Source organism: Peromyscus californicus, unplaced genomic scaffold (genome assembly GCF_007827085.1).
Source record: "Peromyscus californicus insignis strain IS unplaced genomic scaffold, ASM782708v3 Scaffold_13__1_contigs__length_99412109, whole genome shotgun sequence".
NCBI lineage: Eukaryota > Metazoa > Chordata > Mammalia > Rodentia > Cricetidae > Peromyscus > Peromyscus californicus.
This window is the reverse complement of record NW_026294424.1, coordinates 99,016,231-99,029,569: the sequence shown is the minus strand read 5'-3', so window position 1 is coordinate 99,029,569 and position 13,339 is coordinate 99,016,231. Positions and strand designations below refer to the sequence as shown.

The 13,339-nt window shown below is 45.3% G+C and overlaps 1 protein-coding gene across 3 annotated transcripts in view; it reads right to left on the bottom strand.

Annotated features, from left to right (window-relative positions):
* The window catches only part of Pcgf3 (polycomb group ring finger 3), a 51,147-nt gene extending 38,396 nt beyond the window's left edge, over positions 1-12,751 (bottom strand). The window contains exons 1-3 of one of the 3 annotated variants that reach the window (XM_052735744.1): positions 12,560-12,751; positions 872-911; positions 467-607 (exon numbers count right to left, since the gene is read on the bottom strand). The gene's annotated coding sequence lies outside the window, so the exon portion shown is untranslated. Of the gene's footprint in view, positions 1-466; positions 608-871; positions 912-11,990; positions 12,383-12,559 lie in introns of those variants that run through there. The other 2 variants (XM_052735746.1, XM_052735745.1) reach the window with 2 other exon arrangements.
* Positions 12,752-13,339: the final 588 nt, after the last annotated feature.

Sequence of the window (13,339 nt, the reverse complement as noted above, 5' to 3'; positions counted from 1 at the left end):
ACTAACTCTCTGATCTCTTCAGCCATTACCCCTGTATTTGGCTCTGTGTTTCTTATTTAATAAGACTTTTTAGAAATTTGTCTACACACCCTAGGACTTTTTATGAGAGGGAACAGTTAGATCTTCACTCAATGCCACAGGAAACTAACTTACAACATCAAGTCATCACCTAGATCCCGCTGAGCTCCAGACTCACCAGCGGCCTCTTAGCATAGTATGGCCACCTCTATGCCTTTTAGATACTATACTCAGGGCTAAGCATGGCCATAACAGCCCTAGAAAAGTCCATCTGGCTCATGGTACCATTTCTAGCTATGCACCTCTCTTAGTCAACTGACTGATCAATATTACATACCTACCACACCCTGAATTAATGGTACTCTAGAGCCAGCATGCAGAGCATAAATATGGCCAAACTCCTCACTCTTCAGACGGCATGGCCCCTTGGGAGAATTCCAGACCTCACCTCCTCTGGATGTCTGTGAGTCCTTCCTCACCCGGTGGCATGGAGGCTTCAGGCCACCAAGTGGATGCGATGATCCCTCCTTACTCTGAGTTCTGGCTGGCTTCTGCACCTTCTTTCTGTCCCTTGTTCCTTTTCCATTTTCTAGCACAAAAATGGCACTGTTAATTCAAAGCACATTGATGCCAATCCTGCACACAATCACACATTAAACCCTTACTACATCTTAGATAAGTACTACATATTAAACCACGGGACAGGGTACACTAGAAATGCTGGAAGACAATCAAGAACCACCAAATAACTCCACAGACAGTTGCTAGAGACCAAACTTCAAGGAAATACGAGGCAGTCACCATATTGAGTCATAGGTAGCCAGAAAGGAAGATCAGCTTCAGCTATGCTTACCTGTGAATGATAGCCTGGAATCGGGGCTACATTGTGAAGTCTGTGGAGAAGCAGAGATGGGTGTTACCATGGGAGGATCTTGTCTCACCCTCTAGCAATTCTCAAGTGCTGTTTAGTTAAACGTGTCTGTTTATTTACTTGCTTTAAAATGATGGTGAAGAAGGTGGCTCTGCTGAGGAGACACCTCCCAGAGTTTCTGCCCAATCCAGAGCAAATACACAGCTTACGGTGTAAGGGAAAGAGAAGATGGCTCCACTACTTGCTTTGGGGCCCAAGAGGCGGGATGAGGTATCTGTGGAAGCTCCAGGTGACAGTGGATTTCAGGGATGACCCGAGAAACCTCAGGAGGATGATGAGCAGCACTTCATTGCTCACTTCATTTTTACATCCTCACACCCAGACTAAGTCACTGTCTCTCCTACTCACAGACTTGCCACCCACTCACTGAATTTTCTCTGGGCCCATGTGGGCTCTAGGTATTTGTAGCTTAAGGACTGATTACAACCTGGACATGGTGTACCCTAACATGTCCTGGAATGAACTTACTCTTAAATGCAACTCAGATAATTTCAACTTTAAACATTTTCCAGAACTTCATTTTTTTTAAAGTTAGGTTAGGTTCAGTGGGCTGAGGCCAGTGAGCCAGATATTCATGCTAGGATGTGGAGATGGCAGCAGCTGGAGAAATCCTGGTAGAGTGGTCTGGGACCTCCCAAGAATAACTACGCAGGCAGTTTGCTTCTTGACTGAGGTACTTTGAAGGCTCCTACGTGGAACAGGCAATGCTGGTAAAGGGCTTGGTAATGTACCTGGAAGCTTAACTAGAACAGTACCTGAGCTCTAGGTATTTGTAGCTTAAGGACTGATTACAACCTGGACATGGTGTACCCTAACATGTCCTGGAATGAACTTACTCTTAAATGCAACTCAGATAATTTCAACTTTAAACATTTTCCAGAACTTCATTTTTTTTAAAGTTTTTATTTATGTGCGCACATGCGCATGCACCCACACACCTGTGTATGTGTGTGTCTGTGTCTGTCTGCGGGAATGTATGTAATATGTGTATGAGTGTTTTGCAGAGGCCAGAAGAGGGAATTGGATCCCCCGAAGATGAAGTTACAGGCTGTATGAACTGCTTGATGTGGGTGCTAAGAAAGGAACTTGGATCCTCTGGGAGGACAAATATGCATTCTTAACCACTAGGCTTTCTCTCCAGCCTCAGAACTACATTAACTAATCAACCCAGGAAATCGTACAAAATGAAGAAGGGAAATGGGAAGGTAGAAGAAAGTAAGTATGTTCTATCAGGTAAACCAAGGGAGGAAACATTTAGAGGAAGAGGTGGAGCCAGCTCAAGGCCAGGCCTATCTTAAACTAGCCCCTGCCTATTATGGAGGCCACTGACCATATAAAAATGCTGTCCCTTGAAATTTGGTGGCTCCTGTGACAAAAGAATCAGATTATGGCAGTCATTCATTTATTGCTTTGAGATAGGGTTCCATTACATATTTTAGGCCTTGGCTGGCCTAAAACTCCCTATGGACCTCAGGCTGACCTCAAAGTTGCAGTGATTCTCTTGCCTCAGCCTCTCAAGTGTTGTGCTTGTAAGTATAAGCAACCATACAGGGCTTTCTAGTTGTACTTAATTCCAGTGCTGGGATTATTAAAGGTGTGTGCCACCCCTCCTGGTTTACATGTAATTTTTTAAAATGAAGTTTGTACAAAATGGATCAATTCCTGAGGGGGTGGGGTTTGAGTGGTGGTGAAAAGCTGAACTGAGATTAGTGAAGAACACCCAAAATATTCTCTGTTACAGACGCTGAGTAAGTAGTCACAAACTTTCTTCATGGGCTGCCAGGCAGTGGTGGGGCACGCCTTTAATCCCAGCACTTGGGAGGTGGCAGGTGGATCTCTGAGTTCAAAACCAGTCTGGTGTACAGAGTGAGTTCCAGGACAGCCAGGGCTACACAGAGAAAACACAGTCTCAAAAAAAAAAAAAAAAAAAAAAAAGAAAGATAAAAAACAAAACAAAACAAAAACAAAACTCTGGGTCTGTGAGTATACCATATCTGAGAGCAAATCACCCTTTCAGGTGTTAAAAGTATTTGGGGCCAGAACATGCACTTGTCTATCCTGCACCACCAGGTCCTAAGTTCAGATTCCCAGTTACACAGCTAAAGAAGGGATCTCTAATTCATTTTACTTAATTAAAAAAAATTTTATGTGCTTTGGTGTTTTGCCTGCATTCATGTCTGTGTGAGGGTGTCAGATTTCCTGGTACTAGAAATTGAACCCTGGTCCTCTGGAAGAGCAGTCAGTGCTCTATAACTGCTAAGCCGTTTCTCTAGCCCCTCTAACTTACTTTATGAAACTACTAGCCATACACCAAACTCTAGCAAGGTGAGATATGGACAAAAACTAACAGACCTATCTGGCCCTAAGCAGAGCATTGGCTAATTTCATCTATCAGTATATAAAGGTACAGTCGTTCAGGACCAAGTTAGGTGTATCCCAGGGAATATAGCTAGGCAAAAATACAAGGAAAAAATCACTTACCACAAAAGGTAAAAATAGAACAACACATGATCTTCCCAAAAGACATGTAAAAATTATTTTATAAACCATCCATTCATTATTTTTAGGAATCCTAGAAGACTAAATACTTTTAACCCTGTTGAAGGAGACATTAACACATGACTGCTCAACAACTCAGATGTGAACAATTACAGCTCCACGGACAAAAGTCTCAGATGGAGGTGACTAGGACACCCATCAGCAGGCAGCCCATAGAAGATAGGGCCCCACCTAGCAGCTGTTCCTCGGCAGTTAGGAAAAAAAGGGTGCTTCTGGCTATGCATGGCTCCTTGTAGAGAAGAAAATTGCCCACAGAGAACATAACAATGCCATTCTCATGGGACACAAGATTCCAAAAAGGTGAGCTGCCTGCTATGGGCTGGCCAGCAATGGTGGCCCACAGGTCTCAGGAAGAGGTCTTGAGTCCCCACCTACACAATAAACTGATGAAAAGAGTATCTTACAATTTAAAACAAATGACAGACATACTCCTATTGGTAGGGTGACACCAGATCACAGGCACCCACGATCCCTCAAGGAAATACTAACATTCAACACAGTATGTGGTGCTATGTTCAGGGGTATTTATTACCTTTTTTAATTCATGATTGCATTATGCTCTATTATGAACTGAGAGGCACACATCTACAACATATTAGAATTATAACAGGCTTAGCAAACTCAGGTCCTCAGGACAGGGGGGGTTTTGCTGCTCTATTTAGTGTCCCAGGGCCAGCTATGCCAAAGTACTATTTGGTTTTTAGAGAGAAACTTTGTCCACTTTTGCTCTAAATAATGAAAAGAGATTCACTAAAGAAAAAGTCCAAATTAAGTAGATTTCAGCTGATCAACTTTATTACTAAACTGGAAGTATAAATTAAAAATCCAATGAGACTCACAAAATGGAGAGTGATGGTGAATAGAAGGCCATGGTACCAAGTACCATGAGTGTACAGTGTTGAGAAAAAAGGCTGGCATTCTGTGGTAAAGGCAACACACACCCTACCAAACTCTATACCAGTGTTTTCTGGAGGCTCCAGCACTCAAAAATGAGCTAAGTATCAGTACCACTACCATATCATGTGGCCAAATGGCCAGCCTGGTGTCCTCTCCATGCATTCCAAGAATCATCTATTTTGGTTTCTTACTACATTGCACATCATCACACCTGTGGTCACAAAAACAACATGCACGTGGACATGGCAAACCATAACAGTGGGATAGAAACTACCATGAAGGCAGGCAAGCAGGTTGGTCACTTGTCTTCATCTACTGCAGGGTGGGTGCCGTGTGCTGTATTCCCAATGACATATATGCCCTGTGCACGTTTATGAATGAGGGAATACAGGGGAATTTATGAATGAGAATACAGGGGACTCATATTCCTTATAAGCAAACAGTGTCCCTGCTATGGCAGGCCTGGGCCCAGAACACTTCTTCCCCTTCTGCACATTGTCTAGCTTGTGGGTTCCACCCAGTAGCCTCCCTGGGGATGGGAGTCACATTCCCTAACTTTAGTCAACACCTAGTCAGAGTCTCAGTTCTGTGAGATGCAAAAATATGAATGACTAAAAGAGGAAAATATGGCCCATAAGGTATTATGTTCTGCCCAAAAAGGTGCCTGCTTCCAAGTGTGACAACCTGTGTTCAATCCCCAGGACTCACATGGTAGAAGGAAAGAACCAACTTCTACAAGTTGTCCTCAGAATGCCACATATGCCCACCCAAAGTAAATAAATAAAAATATAACCTTAAAATGTTTTTAAAATTAGAAAATAAAATTTCTCTTAATCCTGGATCCAGGTAATGTAATACAAACTACTAGCCATGCAACCCTGGTGCTCCTTACATAGCCTTAGAAGATGGAACAACCATTAAATCCAAGCTGGCAAGATACTGTCCTTGTCCTGGGAATGTAATTCAGTTGGTAATCGCCTGTCTAGCATGAACAAGACCCTGGGTTCAATCCCAAGCACCATAGAGAGCTAGGCATGTGATACATGTCTGTAATCCCAGCACTTGGGAGGTGTAGGCAGGAAGATCAGAAGCTCAAGATCATCCTTATGTGAGTTTGACGCACTCTGGGTTACATAAGACCCTGCCTCAAAAGAAAAGAAAAGAAGAGAAAAGAAAAGCAAAAGAAGGAAAAGAATGATGCTGTCCTTATTAAAATCAGTAACACAAGCCTACTCTCCTGTGGGTAAGATCTAGGTAGAGACACCATCAGATCTATGGCTTAGGCATCACTGATCTGATCAGATTTCAAGTTGGTCTCTAAATAGTCCAGGCCTAATACATATTAATACTAAAAGAATAGTTTTTTTTTTTAACAATTGAAAAACAAAACAAAAACAGATCTTTTCCAAATAAGCCAGTTACAAACCTTCAGCTGTTGACAACTGTCTTCCCCATCTCATTCCAAAGGTGACCTCTTTCTGCTCTATGACCTGTCCACAACAGTGTTGTTCACTATGAACTGTGTTGACAGACCTCTTTCCTTCTGTGCTGACCCTTTTTGTAGTGGTCAGCTGTTATCACTAGTATAGCTCCTATATCCAAGATCACTACCCTCTTGCCTGCCTCCCTTGCCACTCCAGTCTCTTTGAGCACTTCCTGACATCTGTGGGAGTCTTGCAGAGGTCCCTCCCATGGATAACAGATGGAACATTATCCTTCATTCAATAGGGTGTAGCTAGTCCTTGGTAGGTAGGCATTTCCTACAGATTAGAACTTTCCCAGATTAAGCAGCTTTGTGCGGAGCTTGAACAATGTACCCTCCCAGGTACCCACAGTTATGTGCCCTTCAATGTGTGCTGAAACTGTGACTTTCTATGATCTGGTACTACACCTGGCCAAAAGTGCTTATGCTATCAGTTTCCAGTGACAACCATTGGCCTTGGGGGTAAGCATAATCTCCAATGTATCACCAAAGACTGATGCCTGTCCAGATCTATGACCTCACCAATATGCCTTGTCTTTCTTTGGCTGACTATGTTGAGGCATTTCGCCTTACAAAACCAGCCAACAGAGGAACAAGTCAGGTGGCCATGGAGTGTTGATATATGTCACAAAGCAGAAATATTCCAACCTGTAATGTCTTACTCTAAAGTTTACCACTTTGAGGATGTCAGGAGGGCAGAAAACTCAACACCAGAATTCCATGAGTGTACTAGGAGAACAGACATCCGTTTCATGTTAGACCTCCTTGAGTGTCAGGATGATGCATAGCAACACAGCACCAGACTTCCCTGGGTTGTCAAGATGGGAATCAACCTAGCACCAGAACCCAGGGATCTATTCAGGAAAAATTATAAGAACTTTCCTATGACAACAAGGCCAACTGTAAAACCCCAGAAGTAATTATTTGTGGGACATGTTAAGCCCCCTACCCTGCAGGGACTGTGGGATGGGAGCCAGGTCTATTTTAAGCAGAGTATTCCTCCCCCTCATTTCCTGCAAGAGGTGGCCTACCATTTGAAGTTACTTTTTGATACTTCAATGACAGGAAAGTGGTATACTAAAAGATATTTGATAAAGATATTATCAAATAGAAAATTGTGTCTTGCAAATGGGCATGAGGGTCCCGTCCTGGACTGTAGACTGCTGTCACAAAATACCCTACAATGGAAGGCTTATAAGCAACCTAAGTTTACTCCTCAGCACTGGTAGCTGGGTCACAGTAGACTTGGTGGCTTGTTCAAACCCAATCACCATGCAAGTCCTTTGAGGCAGAAAGGATGGAAGAGCTCTCAGAATTTTTGATAAGGCATTTATTCTGTCTTTGCCTCCCCACAAAGCTCATTTCTCATGCAGTCATCTTTGAGTTATAATTTCAACCTAAAAAACTGGGAGGAATGAAAACAACATCCAGGCCACAGCAGATGCCCATTGACTATATATAGTTCTTACATTTTTTTTGGGGGGGGGGGGCGTTTCCAGACAGGGGTTTCTCTGTGTAGTTTTGGTGCCTGTCCTGGATCTCACTCTGTAGACCAGGCTGGCCTCGAACTCACATAGATCTGCCTGGCTCTGCCTCCCTAGTGCTGGGATTAAAAGCGTGCACCACCACCGCCCAGCTAGTTCTTGCATTTTTGTTCCACTAGGTTTTGTTGTTGTGGTTTGCTCTGGTAAACATTAGATAAAAAAAGCAAAAGGTAGTGGCTGGTGAGATGGCTCAGGGGGTAAAGGCACTTACCATCAAGACTGATGACCTAAGTTCAATTCCTGGAACCCACATAAAGATGGCAGGAGAAAACAAGACTCCATAAAGTTATCTTCTGACATCCATACATGCTCAGTGTTTCTGCACTTCGAAACATACACTCACACAAAAATTATAATTTTTTTTTTAAAAAAAGTAAAAGTTCTTGAAGTAAGGACAGTTGTGGTATGTATGGCTTAATACCCATTCCTGGTTTGTAGAGCATGTCCTGAGGACTTCAGCAACCAAGCTGACACATATCCTCAGCACAAAGCTATAAAAGCCACTGATTATGATTTGCTTTAGGCTACAGTTTGCTGAACACCTAATACGTTTGTGGAACCAGGAGACAGAAAGTCACTACAAACTCATGTGACCCAGAGGCCTCCATGAGGCCTTACAATAACCACATAACCACATAGGGCTCACAGGTCCTCGTAAGTTCCATTGTACCATAAAAGCCAGTAAACACACACAGGACCCATGAGATTTCTAGGCATAAGACCCCATGAGGCCCAATGAGACCCACATAAGACATGGGGTTGATCAGGAACTTTAGGGAAGTTTATAAACATCTCACCATCTATATGCTTCTTACTATAGAATTTACTGATAATATAGCAAAGTCCACCAAATATCAGTGAACTTTTAAAAAGAAAAATCCAATTAACCTCCATTCTTGAGGTCCAACTAAACACTGTCGAGTCTGTTTAATACAACATACAGCCAACAACAGGCTGAGGGAGACAGCGTCTCCAGCAAGCGCTGCTCCTGTTAGTGGGAGTTTGCTCAATTCAATGGGTAGTTTACAACAAAAGTGGGGTAAGCTTATTACCTATCCTTCTGGCTTTTGTACAATTTAATTCTGTAAGAAGGTATGTGGCAGACAAGAGTGTTTTCTTGTTTTTAAAGGCTTCATCCATCTTTGTGATTGACTAATTAGTTTATTTTTTGAAACAGGGTTACACTGTTGCCCAGACTGGTTTTCAACTTCTGAACTCAAAAAGATCTTCTTGTTTCAGTCTCACTAGTAGTAGCATGGATTATAGGCATATATTACCATGTCCAGCTAAATTTAATGATAATCAACTCACAGAACTAAGGAATAGTTCCAGTTTTTGAAGCATAATGCATCGTGCAGCATTCTTCCAATATGAACGGTAAGATTGTAAGGGTAACAACAGACAACAGGAAACTGACCTTCAACTCCAATGTATTTCTAAATTAAAAAAATTACATCTTCATCTTTAAATCCAACTCTGAACATCAAACAAACAAGGCAGCAAATAATAAATATGGTCATTAAAGAATAACAACACAGACCCAGACAAACCTTGTTTTAAAGCACAAATAAACCCTAACAATTCTAGTCAATGACCTTGTGAACTTGAGGTGGAACCTCCCAAAGTTTAGAAATGATAGGGAAGTGGCCATCAGGGGCAAGAGCATCCAGAGCGACTTTGGATAAGTACTCTGAGCCATCTTCCAGGCCTACTCACAAGACCTGGGATGGGGAGAAGGGGCTCCTGTCTGCAGGACATCTCTGAGCATAGATTCCCACAAGGACAAATATTCCAACCTCACATCTTACACACTATTTTTAAAAAGCCACTTATAATCAAGTGTATGAGGTCCAATGTACCAGGAAAGATACTTTTATTTAAGATGTTTTTAAGAAAAACTAGAAGGTTGGTTTATAATGTATTTCAGAATAACATGGCAAGGTTCTCAGAATACTGGAAATCCCTCACCCAAAGGTTATGCCCCTACATCCCACTTTGTTCACAGGGGTCTATTTGCCAGAGCGTTCCAAATGGTAAGTTAACTACCAGGAACATTTTCTATTTGTAACAGATGCCTCTTAAATAGGATACACATATGCATCACAATCATCTGAACTTTTATAGTGACATTAGACATATGTTATTTAGAAGCCTCATTCTAACATACCACTCTACACACAACTACTTTTGTTTCTGAGACAGGATCTTACTCTGTAGCCCAAACTGGCCTGGAATTCACTACTGTAACTCAGGTTTGGCTTAAACTCAAACTCACGGCAATCCTTCTGTCTCAGCTCCCAAGTGCTGGGATTATAGGTGTGAGCCACCACATCTGGAGCTACACACAACTCTTAATTTACTTATAAAATTTTCTTCGGTATAGGACATATGATACTTAAAACTTGATAAATTCCTGGCTGATAGCAATACTGCAAAGCCTGATTCACCTTCTGGTACACCCACTTTGTGGGATTTTTCTCTTCCCAACTGTGCACAGGATCTTGTGTCTTCATTCCAAAAAAACAATTCAGAAGTAATGGCATACCACTTCTAAGGGTACACTGTAAAGCCTGTAGCCTCCTTCCAGAGGCTGCCTTGCTCTATCAGTGGTCCCTTCTCTACTGTCCTTTGAGATGCCCCAGGAAAAGAACTGGGTCTCCAGCTGGCAGTGTAGGAGGGAGCTTGGTTTGGGATCCCTGTGGAACCCCCGAAGGAGACCTAGTACCCTGACTACAGGCCTATGGAACTTGGCCAGAAGATCTGCAAGGTCAGGCCTAGGCTCTTTACCTTCTACTGGAACCAATTTTTGTCTCAGGGCACTACATTCTGGGGTAATATGTTGCACAGCAACATATAAATAATATCTCTTCAACACTGCTCATGTTTAAAGTCCAAGCATGGAAAGATGAAGAGCATCATTGAACCTAAACAAATTCTCATTCTTTTCTAAAATTTCACACAGCAAATTACAGTAAGGGGCATAACCAAAGAACAAACCAGAAGCAAGCTCTGAGTACAAGGGTCCCAAGTGTAGGGACACTTGGCAAACACAACTTTCCACTTTGGGCCATTCAGAAGCACAACTCAGTTGACACCCAGTGCTAAGGAACCTAGATTTGTTTTTTTCCTGAGGAACCAAGAAGTAAAGTGGCTCAAAATGAAACATGGAATTGACCAGTTCAAGCATCTCTTGGAAATCTAAATAGCCCAGAGTTTATTACCCTATAGCCAGCACTTTTAAGTGCAGCCTGACCAAACAGAGCAAGGGAACACACCCATTGTTGACTACCCCAGATCTGTGTGGGAACCTGGCCACTCCAGAATCCCCTGGCCTTTTCATCTTGAAACATATCAGGTTTTCAGTGGACATCTTAGTATTTGCCCTAGTCAAGAGCAGCATATTATTATTATCTCTTAATGTCTCCCACAGCAGCAAAAACACATTTCACTTTTCCACAAACAGTGTGTTCTCTATGACAGACTGACTGGGAAGATTTCAGAGAAACAAAAACCTCTTCCCAAGGTCCTCTAATTTCCTTTTTAGGGATGAAACAGGAATGTGGGTGCTAGTTGGTCATCCACGAAACAGCCCCCTCAATCCTCTGCCCATTAACTTCACCTTCCTATCTACTCCTGGGGTGCCTCCCCCCTTGGATACACCACTAGCCTCTGTACACACCCTCAGGACCTTCTGGGGAAAGAGAAGGGGGTAAAGGTGCAGCCACCGACCTGTGGCCAAGACTAGGAAAAGGCACAGTCCTGTAGGAGTTGGGAGAGCAGGGGAGGCAGCTTGGAGGCCGGGACATGGAGCAGCAAGTCCTGAGTCCTTGCAGTGATGAAGAGCTCCAACTTTGCCTTGTAACTATACTAAGAGCCTCACCCACTCCATAACATCAGGGTGCTCGGGGACTTGTGCGAAGTGCAGGGTTTGAATCCTTGGGCTTAAATAACCAGGAACCCACATGTAAGCACTTCACAGAAAGGGCCCTGTGTGGGCTGGGTAGATCTGAGCCACCCCTGGATCCCCAATGCCTAGGGATCTTTTCAGCAGATTTGGGGGTCTATATGTCTGGAGTCCCAAGCCTCCATGCCTTGAAGTTCCAACTATTATCCATGTACTCCCTGAGGACCTTCCTTGTGGTTCAGTCCCAAGGTTTTCACCCTAACGTGACCCACCTTTGGTTCTATTGGTCCTGAAGCCTATCTATATTCTGAACCCTTCTCAAGGTTTACCCTCGGGAGCCCCAAACTGCTCTAAGGACTGCCATAGTGGTCCAGATTCCTCTGGGCCAGCCTTGGATTCCCAGCTCTCTACAGCTGATTTGTCCCTGGGTCCTGACCTTCCTATGGCCTTGTCCCAGAGTCCTGGCCCTGCATGGGGTGGTCTCAGGGTCTTAGCCCTCCTCTGTAATCTATCTAGAGTTGGACCATCTCAGTGATTCTGGCTTTTTCTGTCGGGTCCTGAGATCCAGTCTTCCTCAATGACCTTTCCTAGAATCTTGTCAGGGCTCTAGTACTGACCCTCCCCCAGGGACCAATCCAAGGGTCGGGTCTCTACCTGTCCTGAGGTCCCAGCACTATGAGGATCTGCCCAGTCCCAGTATTTCTGGCCTCCTCTGGGTCCTGCCTGGTCTGAGGTTCTGATCTCCCTGGAACCAGCCTGGTCCAGACTTCTGTTCTTCCGGGGTCCTGTTCTCTGGAATCCTGCCTGGTGCCTGGTCCAGCCCGTCTGGGATCCTTGTCTTCCCTAGGTTCTGTTCTCTCGTGGTTCGGTCTGCTTGGAATCCAGCCTGGCTCGGTGTTCTGCCTGCTCTAGGATTCTGCCTATCCCTGGTCCAGCCTAGTCCAGGGTCCAGCCTGGTGCAGGCTCTTGTCTTCCCAGGGTTCTGTCTGGTCCCGGTTCCTGTCCTCCCGGGGTCCAGGTTGTTCCAGGATCCAGAATGGCCCAGAGTTCTACCCTCCCAAGGTCCAGACCTCCCAAGTCCTGGCCTTCTGGCAAGCTTTTAGGGTCCCGCCTCCCGGGCCTGCCGAGGGCGCTGGGCTCGCAGCCTTCTGCCGACCATGGGCCGAGGCCGCGGCCTGAGGAGCGGGCGCGCGGGCCAGGCCGGGCGGGGCGGGCTCACTGACCTGCGTCTCGGGCGGCGGGCGAGCGGGCGCACGCGGGGGCTCGCCGGGAGGGGGAGGGGGCGCCGCTCCCTCTGGGTCCCCCCCAAGAGGAGGAGAAAAAAGCCGTGCGGAGTTTAAAACAAAGAGGCGGAAATGCCCGAATCCAGCCGAGTGCGGAGTCGGGGGCGCCGCGGCTGGAGCATGCGCAGTGTGCGGCTCAGCTCCCACTTCGCAAGTGGGAGGGGCGGGGCCTCTGGAAGGCGGAGCCTATAGGGGTGGGGTCCAGGCGGGGCCAGAGGGCGCAGGCGCGTGCTGGCCCCGCTTGACTCAGGAAGTTGGCGCGACAAGACAAGCGGGGTGGAGTTTAGGGGCGTGGCCACAGGGTGAGAGGTGGGTCAGAAGGCGTGGTCAGAGGCAGCCATCTGGAGAAACTGCGTCTGCAGGACTTGAGAACACTTCTAACAAGCGACTATCTGGGTCCGGAACTAAGCCGGAGCACCCGGACAACGGGTTTCCTCCCGTGTGTGCCTTCTTCTAACATTCCTGTCCTATCTAGGAATCAAGATCCACCTGCCTCTGCCCTCTGAGTGCTGGGATTAAAGGCTATTCCACCCCGCTGCAAGGCTGTTCTTGGGGAACAAAGTAGTTGTAGCAGCGAGCTGTATGCTAGACAGGCAGTGGGACAAGGAAGGAGTTAGAGGGGGACCTACAGGTATTGGGGGGGTCGTGCCTTGAAAGGAATCCAGTAAGGGCATGTGTGCAGTGAGCTCGAAAGGGACTACCTAAAAGTTAGAGGGGGAC